Source organism: Staurois parvus, unplaced genomic scaffold, assembly GCF_062004578.1.
Source record: "Staurois parvus isolate SC_StPar_1 unplaced genomic scaffold, SC_StPar_1.0 ptg000122l, whole genome shotgun sequence".
NCBI classification, from domain to species: Eukaryota; Metazoa; Chordata; class Amphibia; order Anura; family Ranidae; genus Staurois; species Staurois parvus.
In genome coordinates this window covers 836785-857232 of record NW_028317918.1, presented here as the reverse complement: position 1 = coordinate 857232, position 20448 = coordinate 836785, and the positions used below count along the sequence as shown (strand labels likewise).

The 20448-nt window shown below is 43.9% G+C and overlaps 1 protein-coding gene across 11 annotated transcripts in view; it reads right to left on the bottom strand.

The window, feature by feature from the left end:
• The window catches only part of BLTP1 (bridge-like lipid transfer protein family member 1), a 478785-nt gene extending 461509 nt beyond the window's left edge, over positions 1-17276 (bottom strand). For 10 of the 11 annotated variants that reach the window (XM_089672161.1, XM_089672163.1, XM_089672166.1 and 7 more), the window contains exon 1: positions 17171-17276. The gene's annotated coding sequence lies outside the window, so the exon portion shown is untranslated. Of the gene's footprint in view, positions 1-17152 lie in introns of all 11 variants that reach the window. The other variant, XM_089672162.1, reaches the window with a different exon arrangement.
• Positions 17277-20448: the final 3172 nt, after the last annotated feature.

Below are 20448 nucleotides of genomic sequence, written 5' to 3'. Positions count from 1 at the left end.
TACAATGTTGATGTTATAAAATGAAAATGTAAGTTGTGACTTCAGATTAACTTTTTGTCAGACAGCAGACGTACACAGAAACTCCTGGTTTCAAGAGCTTCAATTGCCAGCAAGTGTGTGTGTCTTGGGGTGGGGGAATGAAAGGCAGTTTGGACCTGGCAGAAGGACTGGATGTTCTACACAATTACAGTTAGGTCCATATATATTTGGATACAGGCGCAATTTTAGTTTTTTTCAGCTATTTACCAAAACTTATTCAAGCTAGTTACCATATTTTTCGCTCCATAAGACGCACCTAGGTTTAAGAGGAAGAAAACAAGATAAAAAAATATTCTGAACCAATGGACTGCAAACAAAGTACAGGAGATGACCAGAGACTACAGACATAGTACAGGAGATGACCAGAGACTGCGAACACAGTACAGGAGATGACCAGAGACTGCGGACACAGTACAGAAGATGACCAGAGACTGCAGACAGACCGTACAGGAGATGACCAGAGACTGCAGACACAGTACAGGAGATGACCAGAGACTGCAGACACAGTACAGGAGATGACCAGACACTGCAGACACAGTACAGGAGATGACCAGAGACTGTGGACACAGTACAGGAGATGACCAGAGACTGCGGACACAGTACAGGGCATGACCAGAGACTGCGGACACAGTACAGGAGATGACCAGAGACTGCGGACACAGTACAGGAGATGACCAGACACTGCAGACAGACACAGTACAGGAGATGACCAGAGACTGCAGACACAGTACAGGAGATGACCAGAGACTGCGGACACAGTGCAGGAGATGACCAGAGACTGTGGACACAGTACAGGAGATGACCAGAGACTGCAGACACAGTACAGGAGATGACCAGAGACTGCAGACACAGTACAGGAGATGACCAGAGACTGCGGACATAGTAAAGGAGATGACCAGAGACTGCGGACATAGTACAGGAGATGACCAGAGACTGCGGACACAGTACAGGAGATGACCAGAGACTGCGGACACAGTACAGGAGATGACCAGAGACTGCGGACATAGTACAGGAGATGACCAGAGACTGCGGACATGGTACAGGAGATGACCAGAGATTGCAGACATAGTACAGGAGATGACCAGAGGCTGTAGACAGAGTACAGGAGATGACCAGAGACTGCAGACAGAGTACAGGAGATGACCAAAGTTCTTTCAGCAATGCACAGATATACAGTTTGTGAAAAACAGCTCATGGTTTGGTATAACAGTCCACAGGCAGTCTTCTGGGGGGGGGCATATCTGGCCAGCCACGCTCAGCATCTTCTCTGAGGTCCAGGGGCGGGGCTCCCTCTCACATCACAGCAGCTCCCTCTCGAGCATACAAGCTGCATGGGGCGGGGTCAGTGGAGCTCCCGGACCTGGTTCCGCTGGTCAATATTTTCTCCATAAGACGCACAGATATTTTCCATTTTTTTGGGGGGGGGGAGTGTGTCTTATGGAGTGACAAATACGGTATATAATGGATATGGGCTGAAAGTGCACACTCTCAGGTTTAATTTGAGGGGATGTACATCCAAATTGGAGGAAGAGTTTAGGAATTACAGCTCTTAAGAGTAACTATCCCCCCTTTTTTAAGGGACCAAAAGTAACTGGACAACAGAATTAAAAAGGTGTTAAAATGTACAACACAGAGTGCAGGCACAGCACATAACCATGGGAGCATGCATCACTGCCACCATGTCCAAATTCCAGGCTGTTGTGAACAAAGCTCTGGAAATTCCTAGTACGGTCAAAGCTTGAGCATCTTACCCCGTCCCATGCAAACTCCTATAGGCCAGCATGGCATAACAACGAAGGGCTAACAAAAATAAGTGGAAAGTAGAAGGGAGAGAGACAAATTTCAAAATAACCAACTAGTATCAGAGCATTTGAAATTAGAACAATCTGTGTTTTGGCCATAATAGCAAGTACCTTCATTTTTTATTTGTTTACAGTTTTGTTTTTCTTATAGCAATGCTCTTCATTCATTTGCTCCTTCTGTTATTATTACCATTGGAAGCATGATCTGTTTGATAAATGCAAAAACACTGTTGATCTCATTATAAATTCAGCTGCTATGTCCTCTGCACACTTCCTGTGTCATCTCCTCAGTGTTCTTATCTTGGAATACAGCATGATTAGACTTTGTGTTGTGAAATCTGCTTGGGAGCAGTTGAGTAGCAGAACAAAAAACACTGAGTAATGCTGACAGCACTCAGTCCACATAAAGCTTGTGTTTAAAGTCAGGATCCACTCAGGTGCCTGGACTTGCAGCTGGCTCAGCCTCTCAGCGAGCTGAGTCAGCTGCTCCCGCCCACCTCCACATCCTGGAGCTCCAATAAGCGCTGGAGGGGCAGAGCAGAGAGGCTCTCTGCTTTTTGATGACTGGAAAAAGAGTGATCAGCGGTGTTTGATTGTTCCGTTCTTGGCCTTAAGCCCTGAACACATGGGCTGAAAAAAAAAAAATTTTAAAAAATCGGTTGGTTCAGCAGGAACTAGACAACTTTTGACCCATATGTACAGCTGCATCACTGTTAGAAGCCGGTTTCACAACCGGTTTTTGACAAATGGGCATGCTGGAAAACCAGAATCTGGCCTGCATTTGATCAGCACTTGCAGCCAATGGATGCGAGTGCTGATCAGTGTGTTCTGGCTTGAGGGAGGAGTCCTCCTGTCAGAACACAAAAACACAGCGGCGAAGATTACCACCCTAACAACGCACGTGTTGGTATGGTGATCTCTCAGGTTTTTCTTGTTCAGCCCACTGAGCTGAATGAAAAAAAAACTGAGTGTGTGTACCCAGCATTAGAAACGGTGGAGGGGGGGGGGGGGATAGATGCAGCATCAGACCAATGCTGCATCCACCTAGGTGAGTATAAACGTTGTTGTTTTTTTTATCTCAAACTTCTCTTTTAAAAAGGATAAAACATGGGGAAATGCATTTATATTGCAGAGTTGTACTGCATATGTTTTTGTATTTAGCCTTCACATGCATTAAGGTGGTTGTAAAACTTCTCATACAGTGGGGAGAATAGGTACTTGATCCCCTGCAGATTTTGTAAGGATGATCATGGGAAAAGTGAGGGATCAGCCCAGAACTACTAGGGAGAAGCTTGTAAATGATCTCAAAGCAGTTGGGACCACAGTCACCAAACAAACCATTGGTAACACAATACACATCCATGGATTGAAATCCTGCAGTGCTCACAAGGTCCCCCTCCTCAAGAAGGCACATATACAGACACGTCTTAAGTTTGCCAATGAACATCTAAATGCTTCAAAGAAGAATTGGGAGAAAAAGCTGTGGTCAGATGAGACCAAAATTTAGCTCTTTGGCATTAACTCGACTCGCTGTGTTTGGAGGAAGAAAAATGCTGACTCTGACTCTAAGAACACCATCCCTACAGTCAAGCACGGAGGGGGAAACATTATGCTTTGGGGCTGTTTCTCTGCTAAAGGTACAGGCCGAATTTGCAGCATTGAGAGGCCAATGGACAGGCCCATGTATTGTAAAATCTTGGACGAGAATCTTCTTCCCTCAGCCAGAACACTGAAGATGGGTCGTGGATGGGTCTTCCAGCATGACAATGACCCAAAACAGACCGTTATGGCAACAAAGGAGTGGCTCAAGAAGAAGCACATTACGGTCATGAAGTGGTCTAGCCGGTCTCCAGACCGTAATCTTATAGAAAATTTATGGAGGGAGCTAAAATTTCGAGTTGCCAAGCAACAACCAAGAAACCTTAAGGATTTAGAGAAGATCTGTAAAGAAGAGTGGACCAAAATCCCTCCTGAGATTTGCGAAAGCCTGGTAACCAACTACAAGAAATGTCTTACCTCTGTGCTTGCCAACAAGGGTTTCTCCACCAAGTACTAAGTCATGTTTTGCTTTGGGATCAAATACTTATTTTACGCATTGAACTGCAACTCAATTTATAACATTTGTATCATGTTTTTTTTCTGGATTTTTGGTTGATATTCTGTCTCTATCATTTAAAATACACCTATGATAAAAATTATAGACCCTTCATTTCTTTGTAAATAGGCAAAAGTACAAAATCTGCAGGAGATCAAATAATTATTTTCCCCACTTTATACCCAGAATAGCCTCAGGTGATACACAGAGATGAAACCAAACCTCCTAAATAGGTTTTACTTGATTATCTGCAGTTTTCACTTTTCTATATCCCTTCAAAAGGGCTGATTTTAGGTAAATTCCTAGTGCATTTGTCAGTATTAAAGGCAGGGAGCTCAGTGAAAGCTGATTGGAGGAAAAAGACACCCCCCCCCCCTTCACATAGCACATGAGCTATGTTCTGTATAGACAAGCTGCCTGCTGAACTCATCTCCTTCCAGAAATGTATCTCATGTGTCAGGAAACTTTCTCAGAAGTGACTTATGCTAATAACAGAGGAACAAAGCACCAGAGAGAAACCACACTTAGAGCTTTGGAGATAGACAAGTAAACACTAAAGCTATACATTCACTGGCCACTTTTTTAGGTACACCTTGCTAGAGCAGGATTGAACCCCCTTTCGCCTTCAGAACTGCCTTAATGTGGCATAGATTCAACAAGGTGTTGGAAACATTCCTCAGAGATTTGGGTCCATATTGACATGATAGCATCACACAGTTGCTGCAGATTTGTTTTCTGCACATCCATGAACTGTTCATGCTGTTTGTTTTTAAATGTTTTTATTGCCATATGTAAACAGTTACAGAACAAAATCTGCACGCAAGGCAAAACCATCAGCAATCAGTAATACAATGTTACACAATTCCAATCTTTATGACATATCCAGTTTACACACAAACTATTGTCAGGTAAACAGATAGAGACACACAATTTCACTTAGTGTAGGGTGATTAGCACATTCACGTAAAGCATTTATTTTATGCATAAACATGAAAAAAACTACCTAACCAAACCCTACCCGCTTCAAAAAAAACCTCACACATGAGGAAAGACCAAAACCAAAACTAACCCCTCCCCCCCCCCCTCCAATAGAGAGGAAAAAAAACACTAGCTGGGATACAGCTTCTCCACCCATCCAAAAGCAAAAAAAAAAAAAACAGAATATGTCTGGGATTCATCTCACCTCCTAGCACCATATATTTGTGGAGCACCCCCCACCAGAAAGCCATCCTCATCACTTAAGGATTGTCAGCTACTGTGGCACCAGAATCCACCCACCTGGACCATATCTTTCCAAACTTCCCCAGACACCCCCTTGCTTCATACGTCATCTCATACAGCGGAAGATCCAAATTAACCAACTTCTTCCATGCCCCCAGATCAAGACTATCAGTACGTATCCAATGTAACGCTATCAACTTTCGCACATAGAAAAATAGGATTCTCAGAAAAAGCTTGGTAGCGTTAGTCATAGTATCATCTACAAGTACACCTAAAAGACACACCATAGGACTACACACATTAGGCAAATAAAATGTATCCAATATGAATGCAGTGACTTCAGACCACAGGGGCCCAACTTTAGAGCATTCCCATACCATGTGTAAAAAAGGATTCCGTACCAGCCTAGCACTTATCACAAGTGTCTGTGTTACATCTCCCCATACGATATAAGCGCTGAGGTGTATAATACATTTGATGTAAATAACGCAATTGTATCATTTTGTCCCTAGAGGAAATAATCGTACCCACATACCTGGCAAGAACATCTCTCCATAACTCCTCCGTCAAATCCGGAACAATAGTAAACCACCGCTCATGTGTACGATGACATTGCCTACTATCTATTAGAGTTAATTCTGAATAACATGATGACACCAATTTAATATATTGCGGCTGTAAGAGAAGGGTTTCCAATCTGGTGTTGTTCAAATTAACTTCCCCAAGACCATATTGGGCTAGTGCGGCATGCCTAAGCTGAGTATACTGAATTCACCAAGAACCCGGTACACCCCTTTCCGACCGTAGTTGCAAAAAGGACTTAAGCTGACCCTGGTCGTAAAGCTGATAAGCATATTTAATATCATATCAGGCCCATTGGTGTCCCCCCTCAAGTTTATAAAATTCAGGCAAATTTGGATTACACCAAAGAGGTGCACTTGGAGACATGGCTAGGGCTGTATCCGAAATTTGTTTCGCACATATGGTAAGAATTTTTTTGGACACCGATAGGATAGTCATACCATGTTTTGATGGAACCTCTCCTCGATAAAAAATAGTTTAGCAGAGCCTCATAGGAAGTAGCCACAGCCGCCTCCAACACAGTGGCGGAATTATTTAGATGCAGGAACATTCTCCAGTGTGCATACATCAACTGAGAGGCAAAATAATACATTCGTAGGTCAAGCAGAGCCAGTCCCCCCCCCATGTACTGGCAATTGGAGTATTTCCAGGGCTACCTGGGGCGTTCATGTTGTTTACACCAAATTCTGACCCTACCATCTGAAATCGAGACTCATCAGACTAGGCAACGTTTTTCCAATCTTCTATTCTCCAATTCTGGTGAGCCTGTGCGAATTGTAGCCTCTGTTGTAACGAGTGGGTTTTTGATTTACTGTTGCCTTTCTACTATCTCGAACCATTTTCCTCTGACGTCAACAAGACATTTTCGTCCACATAACTGCAGCTCGTTGGATATTTTCTCTTTTTCAGACCATTCTCTGTAAACCCTAGAGATGGTTGTGCGTAAATAAACCAGTAGATCAGCAGTTTTTTAAATACTCAGACAAGCCTGTCTGGCACCAACAACCATGCGATGCTCAAAGTCACCTAAATCCCATTTCTTCCCCATTCTGATGCTCGGTTTGAACTTCAACAAGTCGCCTTCACCACATCTACATGCCTAAGTGCACTCAGTTACTGCCATGTGATTGGCTGATTAGCAATTTGTGTTACCAAGCAATTGAACAGGTGTACTTAATAAAGGGGCTGATGAGTGTATATGCTTTGTTCAGATTTCATGACTGAGGTTTACAATCACTTTAAGTGAATCTGCATTTAAATAAAAAGCTATAACAATGTACATAATGTATTTGGCACCCCAGGTGCATGAATGTGCTCTCTGAAATTCTGAACAACACACATCCAATCACACAAAAATGTGCAAGAGTGAATGAAATGTTTTTTACCTAGTTTAGGAAACTGCTACATATGAGCCCAAAAAAATTCTTCAAAGTACGTTTGTGGTACATCCAGTCCTTCTGCAATTTCCAAACTGCCTTTCGCCTCTCCACCACCACCAAGTCACACATTTGCTGGCAATTGCCAGCTCTTAAAACAAGGAGTTACTGTGTACATACTTTCTGCTGTCTGATTTTATCAACACTGTTCAGACCTCAAACAGAAATATACTAAGTAACAAAGTAATGTTACCTTTGTATCTACTCTGTTTCATTCATCTATATATCAAAGAGATGAGCTTCAATCTGTTGATGACAACAGTGAAAGCAACCTGACAAGTGAAACAATTATATTAATTTAAATATGTCTCTAATTTAACCTTTTATTAACCCTTAGCTTATACTTAATAATCAGCCTTCATTCCATCCCCATTCCTCTTTTAACTATTATTTGTCTGCTTATTTGTATTTTATTATCCAATAATATTTTTTTTTTCTTTATCTGTTTTTGTTAGTGTCACATTTAACACAAGTGCACAACTGAAAAAAACACTTTATTTCATTTGTAAATAACTTTGCAATACTTTGTACAAGAATTATTATTTCAGTGTGATTTTAAAGGACAAATTATAGAATAAAATGTTACTTTTTAACTACTGTGATACTTTCTAACTACTGTGATACTTTCTAACTACTGTGATACTTTCTAACTACTGTGATACTTTCTAACTACTGTGATACTTTCTAACTACTGTGATACTTTCTAACTACTGTGATACTTTCTAACTACTGTGATACTTTCTAACTACTGTGATACTATTTTTCAGTGCATTTTTTTGTTTTGATAATTGTTGTCTAAGAACTGCATAAACAAATAATCTTTGTCAATATCATAAAAGAAAGCCCTGTTTGTCATTAAAAAAGACAATATATGTATTAGTTTGTCATCTTAAGTAATGAAAAATTATTGCTAAACAAAAAAAGGTCCATAAGCAAAAATCTAAAATTTGCTCTGATCCAAAGGGGTGTATAGGTGTGAGAGGTGAAGTAGTTAACAAAAGGGAATAGTCTTGTTTCAAGCAGCTTAAAGAGACACTACCAATGTGCACAGCATTTTTTGTGTTGGATAGCACAAGAAAGGATTAAAATCCCTGAAGCCTCATACCAGTGTGCAGAGACGTCAGTTTTTCTGCACACGTACGTCAAGGATGAAACCAAAACAATTGTTCTCTATGTGCCCTGTTCACACCCCAACACTAGTATCACCTGCAGATTTTTTCTGCACAGGAATCTGCAACATGTATAATCTCATTGAAGCGCGTATGAAAACTGATGTTTCTGCAAGTAAATTTTGCACTTCAATTTCCATCAGTTTTCATGCATGTATGGAGTGAACAAGCCCTGAGAGTTTGAAGTGGTTGTAAAGGCTCAAGAGATTTTACCTATAAGGTAAAAAATCTGTTTGCCGCAGCCCCTCCCCAATACATATCTGAGCCCCATTAAGATCCAGCAATATGAAAAAGAGCACTGGCTCTTCAAGTACTGTGCCTACTCAATGGCTGGGACAGCAGCCTGAAACATTGGCTCCCACTGATGTCAAACACAGCTAGTGAGCTAAGGAGGAGAGAGGGGGGCGGGGCCGAGTCGCAGCTTTGTGTGTGAACGGGCACGCAGAGCAGCGACTCCGGAGTGAGCTTGTTGGATTTGGGGGCAGTCAGCAGCAGGGAGTGGCCAGGAGTGACAGTGTGGGATTTGAGAAGAGGAGGATTGGGGCTGCTCTGTGCAAAACCATTACACAGAGCAGGTAAGTATAACATGTTTGTTAACAAAAAGAGTGCCTTTAACCACATCCCGACCGTGGTATAGCCAAGACAGCTACAGCACGGTCAGCTAGTTCTGGGAGGGCATCCATAGACATCCTCCCAGAACCATGCTCCCCGTGCGCGATCTGTGACTGCTATGTCCTTTGGGCACAGCTTATCAGGTGTCCAGGTAAAGGGCCAATCAGAGCCGCCTTTTACCGTGTGACCAGCTCTGTCCAATCACAGCTGATCACAATGTAAATATGAAATGCTGGTTATTGACAGTGCTCTCCTCATGCTGACAGTAAGTGAGGAGAGGAGAGCTGGTAAGCGGCATTTCTCAGGGGGATATCTACACTGATCATCAGTGCCCTGATGATCAGTGTATCCTATAGTGCCCATCTGTGCTGGCTATCAGTGCTTCCTCATCAGTGCCCATCAGTGAAGGAGAAAAATCACTTCTGTACAAAACTTTATAACAGAAACTAAAAAAAACCTTTTTTTTTTATTTTTGGTCTTTTTTGGTTTGTTCAGCAAAAAATAAAAACCCCACTGGTGATTAAATACCGTCAAAAGAAAGCTCTATTGGTCTCAAAAAAATTATAAAATGTAGTTTGGGTACAGTATTGCATGACCACACAATTGTCATGCAAAGTGCAACAGTCCTGAAAGCTGAAAACTGGCCTGGGCAGGAAGGGGGTATAAGTACCCGTTAGGCAAGTGGTTAATATCCCTTTAATATTTGTTCTCTGTGACCTATTAGAGAGTTATCCATTTACTTTCTGTGCCAAAGATAGATAAACCCAACAGTTCATATTCCTGATATGTGTCTGCTGTACCATGTACTTGCAGGGATGTTCAATTTATATCGCCGGACACCCGGGATATGTAGTTCCAGGCACCAGGCAGGTAGTTTTTATTTACCTTTAGCCCTGCTGCAGGCAAGTAGCCGGGCTCACCTGTCAGGTGGAAGCATTCGGACGGCAATGCTGCCGAACAATTGCTTCCACATAGCCCACTATGTTTCCCGCCTCCTCCCACTGTCCCCCAGGCTCTGCTTGTCCATCTGCTGGCCCAGGACCAGTCAGTAGGTGCCGGTGGGTATAGGGGAGGGAGGAGAGCGGACACATCTGCTCCCCTCCCCTTCTTGTCCTGACCTGGAAATGATGTGATGTCACTTCAGGGTTCTCATTGAAAGATTCCCGACAATCGAGGCTGGTAAAGAATGTAATGCAGTGCGATGTGCACTGCGTTACATTCAGTGTAGTACAGGAGAGACATGCAGGGTCTTTTAGACCCTGGATGTCTCAAAAAGAGAGAACCCGTCACCAAAAATCATCACATAGGGGACTTTTTGTCCCCTATGTGATGGAAAAAAAAAGTTAGGTAAAAAAATAATTATTACACCTAAGCATATAACCCCCCTCAAAATTTTTCAAGGACCCCCCACCCCACATATGTACGCATCTGCAAATATAAAAGCAAGGAGAACCTACGTATGAAAACAACGATTGCGATACACGTTATATATCGCTGCCAGAATGAGAGCAATAATTCTAGCACCAGACCTCCTCTGTAAAGCTAAACTGATGACCTATAAGGGGCTTTAAAAGCGTCACCTATAGAAAACATAGGGTACTAAAGTTTGTTGCCATTTCACAAGCGCATGCATATTTAAAGTATGACATGTTGGATATCTATTTACTCAATGCAACCTCATATTTTATATTTTACAAAAAAAATTGGATAATTTTTTGCTTTTTTTGCTCTAAAATTAACTTAAGTGTATTTTTTACAGAAATTTTGTGTTTCCAAGACCTTTCTGATAGAATTGTGTGACCGGTATTTTATTCTCTAGGGTCTTTGATTTCAGAAAATATATAATGTTTGGGGGTTTTGTGTCATCTTCAGGCCCTAAATTATTTTTTAAACGTGTGCAAAAAAAGCAAAAACAGCTCTGGCAGAAAAAGGGATAAAGGATAAGCCCGACACTCCCCTTTCCTGACAAGTACCCAATCGGTGCTAATTACACTGCAAGGTCTTTCCCCTCCTTGCTAGTCCCCGGGTGTGGTGCTGGAGACAGGCAGGGAGGGGAGGAGGAGATATACAGTGCAATGTTAAAAATATTAAACGTTTAAGTCGCAATAAAGCCCCTTTTGTTTTAAAATCCCCAGACATTACTTAACGCAGGTTTAAATACGGTTTTGGTTAAAACTTTTTTTTTTTTATCAGGACAAGTAGATTGTCATGAGGGACAAGTAGATTGGGACGATTTAGTCCCTGGACAAGTAGTTTTTTTAAAAAAAAAGGATCATGTTCTCTAGTATGTCAGTTCTCTAGCTGTGCTGGGAACTCAGTGTTCTCTCCTCCAATGATCAGACGTATCCTGACATGCCCTCTGCACAGCCTTTCACTGGGAGGATCAGTGTGCTGCTGTCTCTCCTCCCCCAGCTGAGAACAGAGGGAATGTGATCACTTACATAAAAAAAAGGGGGGGGGGAGGTATTTATGTTTTTATATCTATACACACACATGTATTGTCTTTCAGTTCTGTTTTAAACTGAATGGGTTGTTTTACAAGGTGAAGGTTTACAATCTTCCCTCTTAATGAGTTGTCACCAGAATGTGCCAAGATTGGAAGATCTACCCTCATTTCTTGCTCTAAAATTCTGGATTTCCCATCACATTCTGTCTCTGTGATGATGGTCACTAGCCAAAACAGAGAGAATGAATCTGCCTATCAGGGCACAAACAGCAATAAAAATGTGAAAAGGGTTCCACTTGCCATCCAGAATAAGCAAAAAAAAAAAAAAAATCTCTGGTTGAACACACACTTTAAATCCAGAATAATTAGATTAACAGGGCTATATCTTCTAATTCCATGTGCAATTATAAAGACACTGAGGTGCATTCCTGATGACAAGAATCTATAGAACAGATGGAAAGAGACTCCAAAAACCTGTTTTTTCCCCATGTTGAAATTCTAAGCGAGCACAAGACAATCCTAAATCACCTAATTTCCTGTTTTCCTAGGAATCACATCAGCATCCAGAGCAGTGGACAGAGCAAGAAATAGAACCCTAGTTACATCAGTGCAGAAACATCAACCGGGTACTGCTATACAAAATACATGCAGAAACTCTCACTGTGAAATCTCTTTACTAGGGTCTATGGCTCTTCCAAATCCGGTGATTGGAAATTTCAGTAAAAATGGATTAAGTACAAATGGCTCTTCTTCAATGTGCAAACACAGTTATATCTATTATACGAATGGAAGAATAAATGTCCATTTGCAGTTTGTTCAGCTGTCAAATTACTTACTTATGCCTGATTACTAACTAATGTCTATATTTATCTCTAAACTAAAAAACAAATACTTTTCGCAACTGTACAACAGTTTTATGCAATGAATCACATAAACATAATAATCAAGAATGCTTGATAAAGTAAATTTACTAAGTAAGGCTACGTTCACACTAGCCTTGTGTGCAGGCGGCAGAGAGGCGTTTGGTAAGCGTTTTTACCGCTTCCCAAACGCCTCTGCCAATTCTGTACATTACAGCACATGGTGCTGTTCTAACGGGAGCGGTTGCGTCGCGGCAAAACGGACGCCTCTGGACGAGTCAGGAGGCTTTGAAGCCTCCTATTCTCGTCTATGGTGCTGCTCTGCAAACGCCCGGCCGGCGTTTGCGGTGCGGTTGCGGGGCGGTAACACCACTCAAACTGCATTATAGGCGTTTGTGGGGTCGTTATTAACGCTCGGCAAACGCCTAGCAACCGCCGCTAAACCGCGCATGCGGCGTTTGCGGAGCGTTTGCCGAGCATTAATAACACTCCGCAAATGCCGGACCAACGCTTGCCAAACGCTATAGGGGCGGTTGGCAAGCGTTGGCAAAACAGCCTAGTGTGAACGAGCCCTAACTGCCTGCCCCAATAAACCAAAGATTTTTCTTTAGTATACACTAGTGGTGCACCAGAATGAAAATGCTAGGTCCGAAACCGAAAATTCAGGATGCATTTGGCTGAAAACCAAAGTGGACTTTTTTTTTTTTTTATACACTATATTGCCAAAAGTATTGGAACACCCCTCCAAATCATTGAATTCAGGTGTTCCAATTACCTCCATGGCCACAGATGTATAAAATCAAGCACATACTGTAGGCATGCAGACTGCTTCTACAAACATTTGTGAAAGAATGGGTCATTCTCAGGAGCTCAGTGCCATGGTACCAGGATAGATGGCCACCTGTGCAATAAGTCATCTGTGAAATTTCCTTGCTACTAAATATTCTACAGTCAACTGTTAGTGGCGTTATAACAAAATGGAAGCAACTGGGAACAACAGCAACTCAGTCACGAAGTGGAAGGCCACGTAAAATGACAGAGCGAGATCAGCGCATGCTTCAGCACACAGTGCGCAGAAGTCGCCAACTGTCTGCAGAGTCAATAGCTAAAAACCTCCAAACTTCGTGTGGCCTTCAGATTAAAACAACCAGTGTGTAGAGAGCTTCATCTAATGGGTTTCCATGGCCAAGCAGCTGCATCCAAGCCTTACATCACCAAGTGCAATGCAAAGCATCAGATGCAGTGGTGTAAAGTATGCCGCCACTGGACTCTAGAGCAATGGAGATGTGTTCTCTGGAGTGACAAACCACGCTTTTCTGTCTGGCAATCCAATGGACGTGGGCAAATGCGCCGCAAAGAATTAGGCGACGCCCAAAAAATATTCCGGAACCTCGCTTGGGCATCCTGCGATTTTGTTTGCGCAACTGCAGTGTGGAAAAATGCACCGCAGTCATGGCAAAATTGTCCTGCGCTTTCAGGTGCCACTGAAATGAATTGCACCTGAACACGCGATCGTTTTCACACTTTTACAGCGCGTTTTCAATCCTGGCGATTTCACCTGTGATTTGAAAAACTCTAGTTTGAATGGAGCCTAAATCTGGTAAAATCGCAGGCAAAGATGGGGCAAAATTACGCGTTGTAGGCGGCCATTATCGGCTCTTTTTTTCCTACTGACAAAATGCTGATAACCCTATTTTCAGCTGATACATTTCGGCCACAGAAATATCGGTGCATCCCCAGTATGCACCACGCAAAAAGGCTACAAATCAAAGAAAGAATGTATAGTGCAGCAAATAAGTTCATCAATCCAGACAAACAAGGCAGACATTGTGCAAGAAGAAAGTGCTTTATTGCATTGGCATTAAAATCACTGCTTTATAAAGCGTAGTTATCTACGATGTCCAAAGTACCACAACTTAAAGGACAAGATCACCTTTTGTAACGTTACTGTTGCAGCAAGGCCTCTTCCCCACAACCCGTCTTGCCCAGTGGTTGTGGATTGTGGACAGTGAATTATCAGAATTTAACAAAAAGGTCCCCCAGATCCCAGCCCCACCCTATCTGAAACAGTATGGGGTACATAAGCAGGCTGCATGGTCAAATAAGGCCTGGTTTCGATTTTGGGAAATTTCAATGCCAAACCTAAGGGTCTGGTTTTTTTTTTGTTTGTTTTTTGGGGGGTGTCCCACAAATTTTTTTCTTTTTTGGCATGTGGTCCCTCTTAAAATCCATACCAGACCTGAAGGGCCAGGCATGGATTGGGAGGTCCCCCGTTTCCCTGTTTGCCAAATCAAAAGGACATATTTTACACACCAAACCATTAGTTATATCCCCAAAAACAGATTATAAAGAACAGGACCTAGCACAGGGTCTTGTAGTAAACCACTAGTGAAAGCTCTCTGAAATTAACTCAATTTAGAACTGCAATGACATATTATTTAGCCAGCTGGGTGAGGGCTGAACCACCCAAGGGTTAATCCTAGCCTGTACAGCTTCTTTATGAGATCATTATGTGGAACTGTAACAAATACTTTGCTGAAATCAAGATACACCATGTTCACAACACCACTCTGGTACAAAGCTATTTTATATAGTTGACCACTTGCCCTCCAGAGGATTTACCCCCCCCCCCCCTTCCTGACAAGGCCATTTTTTGCACCGTGTTATTTTAACTGACATGCAATGCTGCACCCAAATTAAATTTACGTCCTTTTTTCCTCACATATAGAGCTTTCTTTCGGTGGTATTTGATTGCCTGTGCGGTTTTTATTTGTTGTGCTATAAAAAGAAAAAAAAAAAAAGACCGACAATTATGAGAACAAAACAATATTTTAGACTTTATGCTATTGAAAATGTAAAGTAAAAAAAATTATAAAAATCAATTTTCATTGTAAATTTAGGCCAAAATGTATTCTGCTAGCATTTACAAATGGCGATATATATCCTGATTTATTTACTAGTAATGGTGGTGATCAGTGACTTATAGCAGGACTGCGGAGGGCATTCTGACACCAATACAGTTATCAATGCTAGTAAAAAGCACCAACACTGTACTAATGGCACTGGGCAGGAAGGGGATAACATGTGGGGCGATCAAAGGGTTAACTGTGTGCTGTGTTAGTGGTTCACTGTAAGCACACTGCTTTGTATGGTTGTGCTATGCATAGCCATGCAAAGAAATGTGCAGTAGCTGACAGAGTAGAGAACTTTATTGTTTACAAACAGTTCTCCCCCCCCCCCCCCCCGTCAGAGATGCTCAGCAATCACCGAGCGTCCCATCATTGGCTGGTGTCAGTGGGAAGAATTGTGCCCCGTAGTTGGCTGATGTTAGTGGGAGGAATGGTGCCCCATCCTTGGTTGGTGTCAGTGGAAGGAATGGTACCCCATCCTTGGTTGGTGTCAGTGGAAGGAATGGTACCTCATCCTTGGTTGGTGTCAGTGGAAGGAATGGTACCTCATCCTTGGTTGGTGTCAGTGGAAGGAATGGTACCTCATCCTTGGTTGGTGTCAGTGGAAGGAATGGTACCTCATCCTTGGTTGGTGTCAGTGGAAGGAATGGTATCTCATCCTTGGTTGGTGTCAGTGGAAGGAATGGTACCTCATCCTTGGTTGGTGTCAGTGGAAGGAATGGTACCTCATCCTTGGTTGGTGTCAGTGGAAGGAACGGTGCCCCATCGTTGTTTGATGTCAGTGGGAGGAACGGTGCCGCATCGTTGGTTGGTGTCAGTGGGAGGAACGGTGCCCCATCTTTGTTCGGTGTCAGTGGGAGGAATGGTGCCCCATCGTTGGTTGGTGTCAGTGGGAGGAATGGTGCCCCATCTTTGGTTGGTGTCAGTGGGAGGAATGGTGCCCCATCTTTGGTTGGTGTCAGTGGGAGGAATGGTGCCCCATCTTTGGTTGGTGTCAGTGGGAGGAATGGTGCCCCATCTTTGGTTGGTGTCTGTGGGAGGAATGGTGCCCCATCGTTGGTTGGTGTCAGTGGGAGGAATGGTGCCCCAACGTTGGTTGGTGTCAGTGGGAGGAATGGTGCCCCATCGTTGGTTGGTGTCAGTGGGAGGAATGGTGCCCCATCGTTGGTTGGTGTCAGTGGGAGGAATGGTGCCCCATCGTTGGTTGGTGTCAGTGGGAGGAATGGTGCCCCATCGTTGGTTGGTGTCAGTGGGAGGAATGGTGCCCCATCGTTGGTTGGTGTCAGTGGGAGGAATGGTGTCCCATCGTTGGTTGGTGTCAGTGGGAGGAATGGTGCCCCATCGTTGGTTGGTGTCAGTGGGAGGAATGGTGCCCCATCGTTGGTTAGTGTCAGTGGGAGGAATGGTGCCCCAACGTTGGTTGGTGTGAGAGAACAGAGCCCAAGAGCCAGATAAATACCAGCGGGGAGACTTCCCTAGACCTAAACACACATTTCCCCTGGCAGCCCCCACTGTGAGGGAACCTTTTTCCAGACATGGGATTTAGGACCAAGGTGTATGAACATATTTGCAGAGTCCATGTGATTGGTGGAAGAGTAGGACCCACTCTAGCAGGAAACACAAAGCCAAGTGGCAGAACAATCACTTTCAGTTTACAGGAGAGCCAAGCAGAGCCATTTAGAGGAAAACTTAAAGTAGGACATTGCTGAACTCCTTCCAGAAAGGCAGCTACCGGCCTGTCACTGCACGACACCCTCTATGTCACCAAGCAGTCAATGGACACAACTCGTAGGTGTGAGGCGGAAGGCGCTGGGAGAGGAGAGTAATGCCAGCTGCACCTATTACTAGAAGGCGATGGCGGGGCTCTCCATGACGAGGCTTAGTGAGCACACAGGTGACCAGCCGCCCTCACACACTCTCCGGTAATACTCGGCGTCAAGCCGCCCTCCCACACACTAGCCGTACACAAGGCGGCGCCTACCCACACAGCTTCTCTCACCGACTGCTGGGACTTCTCCTCCTCCTCATCCCCGCTCAGCTTTATACACCGGCTCACCGCCGCTCCCGGCCACTGTCCGGAGCCGCCATCTTGCTTGGCGTGTAGACACACCCCTAGTATAGTGACGTAACCGGCAGAGGCATAGGAGAGGCGGGGATTCCCTAAGGTCAGCTAATGGTTATCCAGCAACAGAGACGTATCGCCCAATCACCAACCGACTTCCAGATCACAACAAAGAGGGTAAACAGTGAGGATCGGGTGGTCGAGGCTGGCACACCTGCGGGAGTCAGCTGTGATCAGTGCCTAGGCGTGTGTGCTGCTACACGGATTATACATACACGGGTCCCTCTGTCTTTCTCCCATAGTTCTCCCTAGATTACCAATGATGTGTGGATGGGAAGCAAAAGAAACGTTCAAGTATGTTGTCAAAGTTTCTGAGTTGTTAAATCCCAATGATGGGGCACTATTCCTCCCACTGTCTTATCATTGGTATCAGTGGGAGGAATAGTGCCACATCATTGGTGTCAGTGGGAGGAATAGTGCCCCATCATTGGTATCGGTGGGAGGAATAGTGCCCAGTCATTGGTGTGGGTGGGAGGCATAGTGCCACATCATTGGTATCGGTGGGAGGAATAGTGCCCCATCATTGGTATAAGTGGGAGGAATAGTCCCCCATCATTGGTATCGGTGGGAGGAATAGTGCCCCATCATTAGTATCAGTGGGAGGAATAGTGCCCCATTAATGGTATCAGTGGGAGGAATAGTGCCCCATTAATGGTATCAGTGGGAGGAATAGTGCCCCATTAATGGTATCAGTGGGAGGAATAGTGCCCCATTAATGGTATCAGTGGGAGGAATAGTGCCACATCATCGGTATTAGTGGGAGGAATAGTGCCACATCATTGGTATTAGTGGGAGGAATAGTGCCACATCATTGGTATCAGTGGGAGGAATAGTGCCACATCATCGGTATTAGTGGGAGGAATAGTGCCACATCATTGGTATCAGTGGGAGGAATAGTGCCACATCATCGGTATTAGTGGGAGGAATAGTGCCACATCATTGGTATCAGTGGGAGGAATAGTGCCCCATCATTGGTATTAGTGGGAGGAATAGTGCCCCATCATTGGTATTAGTGGGAGGAATAGTGCCCCATCATTAGTATCAGTGGGAGGAATAGTGCCCCATCATTGGTATCGGTGGGAGGAATAGTGTCCCATTAATGGTATCAGTGGGAGGAATAGTACCACATCATTAGTATCAGTGGGAGGAATAGTGCCACATCATTGGTGTCAGTGGGAGGAATAGTGCCCCATCATTAGTATCAGTGGGAGGAATAGTGCCCCATCATTGGTATCAGTGGGAGGAATAGTGCCCCATCATTGGTGTCAGTGGGAGGAATAGTGCCCCATCGTTGGTGTCAGTGGGAGGAATAGCGCCCCATCATTGGTGTCAGTGGGAGGAATAGTGCCCCATCGTTGGTGTCAGTGGGAGGAATAGCGCCCCATCATTGGTATCAGTGGTAGGAATAGTGCCCCATCATTGGTATCAGTGGGAGGAATAGTGCCCCATTAATGGTATCAGTGGGAGGAATAGTGCCCCATCATTAGTATCAGTGGGAGGAATAGTGCCCCATCATTGGTATCGGTGGGAGGAATAGTGCCCCATTAATGGTATCAGTGGGAGGAATAGTGCCACATCATTGGTATCGGTGGGAGGAATAGTGCCCCATCATTAGTATCAGTGGGAGGAATAGTGCCCCATTAATGGTATCAGTGGGAGGAATAGTGCCCCATTAATGGTATCAGTGGGAGGAATAGTGCCCCATTAATGGTATCAGTGGGAGGAATAGTGCCACATCATCGGTATTAGTGGGAGGAATAGTGCCACATCATTGGTATCAGTGGGAGGAATAGTGCCACATCATCGGTATTAGTGGGAGGAATAGTGCCACATCATTGGTATCAGTGGGAGGAATAGTGCCCCATCATTGGTATTAGTGGGAGGAATAGTGCCCCATCATTGGTATTAGTGGGAGGAATAGTGCCCCATCATTAGTATCAGTGGGAGGAATAGTGCCCCATCATTGGTATCGGTGGGAGGAATAGTGTCCCATTAATGGTATCAGTGGGAGGAATAGTACCACATCATTAGTATCAGTGGGAGGAATAGTGCCACATCATTGGTGTCAGTGGGAGGAATAGTGCCCCATCATTAGTATCAGTGGGAGGAATAGTGCCCCATCATTGGTATCAGTGGGAGGAATAGTGCCCCATCATTGGTGTCAGTGGGAGGAATAGTGCCCCATCGTTGGTGTCAGTGGGAGGAATAGCGCCCCATCATTGGTGTCAGTGGGAGGAATAGTGCCCCATCGTTGGTGTCAGTGGGAGGAATAGCGCCCCATCATTGGTATCAGTGGTAGGAATAGTGCCCCATCATTGGTATCAGTGGGAGGAATAGTGCCCCATTAATGGTATCAGTGGGAGGAATAGTGCCCCATCATTAGTATCAGTGGGAGGAATAGTGCCCCATCATTGGTATCGGTGGGAGGAATAGTGCCCCATTAATGGTATCAGTGGGAGGAATAGTGCCACATCATTGGTATCAGTGGGAGGAATAGTGTCCCATCATTGAGTTTTTTAGCTGTGCAAACACTCTAACACTGATAAGCGCAAAAAATTGTGGTAAAACCTGGCAAACCAGCATTTTTGGGCATTTATCTGAGCAAAAATTTTATTTTTTGTGTGTAAAAAATGCTAAAAACTGCAAACGTGTTAAAACACTGCTAAACGCTAATGCAAAAATGCTAAAAAATGCTGAAGGACTGAAGAATATGTTACCCCACCATTACATTTCATATTCCTTATATGTGTCTGTGGTACCATGTACTTGTGTTAAAAAGTATCCTGTTCTCTTTGTATTGCTTCCTTTGAGTGACATATCTGGTGATCCTGCCAGCCCCCTGTTCTCTTATTTCAAACTGACCACACTAGGCATGAGAGCAAATCCTTTTCAGCGTAGTCAGTTTTCTGGCATCTGACAAAAGTTGTGCTGACATATCAGCCTGCACAGCAAAACACGCACACGCACAATATAAAAAGTCTACACACTCCTGTTAAAGTGCAGGTTTCTGTGATGTAAAAAAAACTAAACAAAGATAAATAATTTCAGAACTTTTTCCTCTTTTATTGTGACCTATAAACTGTACAACTCAGTTGAAAAACAAACTGAATTCTTTCGGGGGGGGGCGGGGAAGTAAACGTAAAAAAATAAAATTA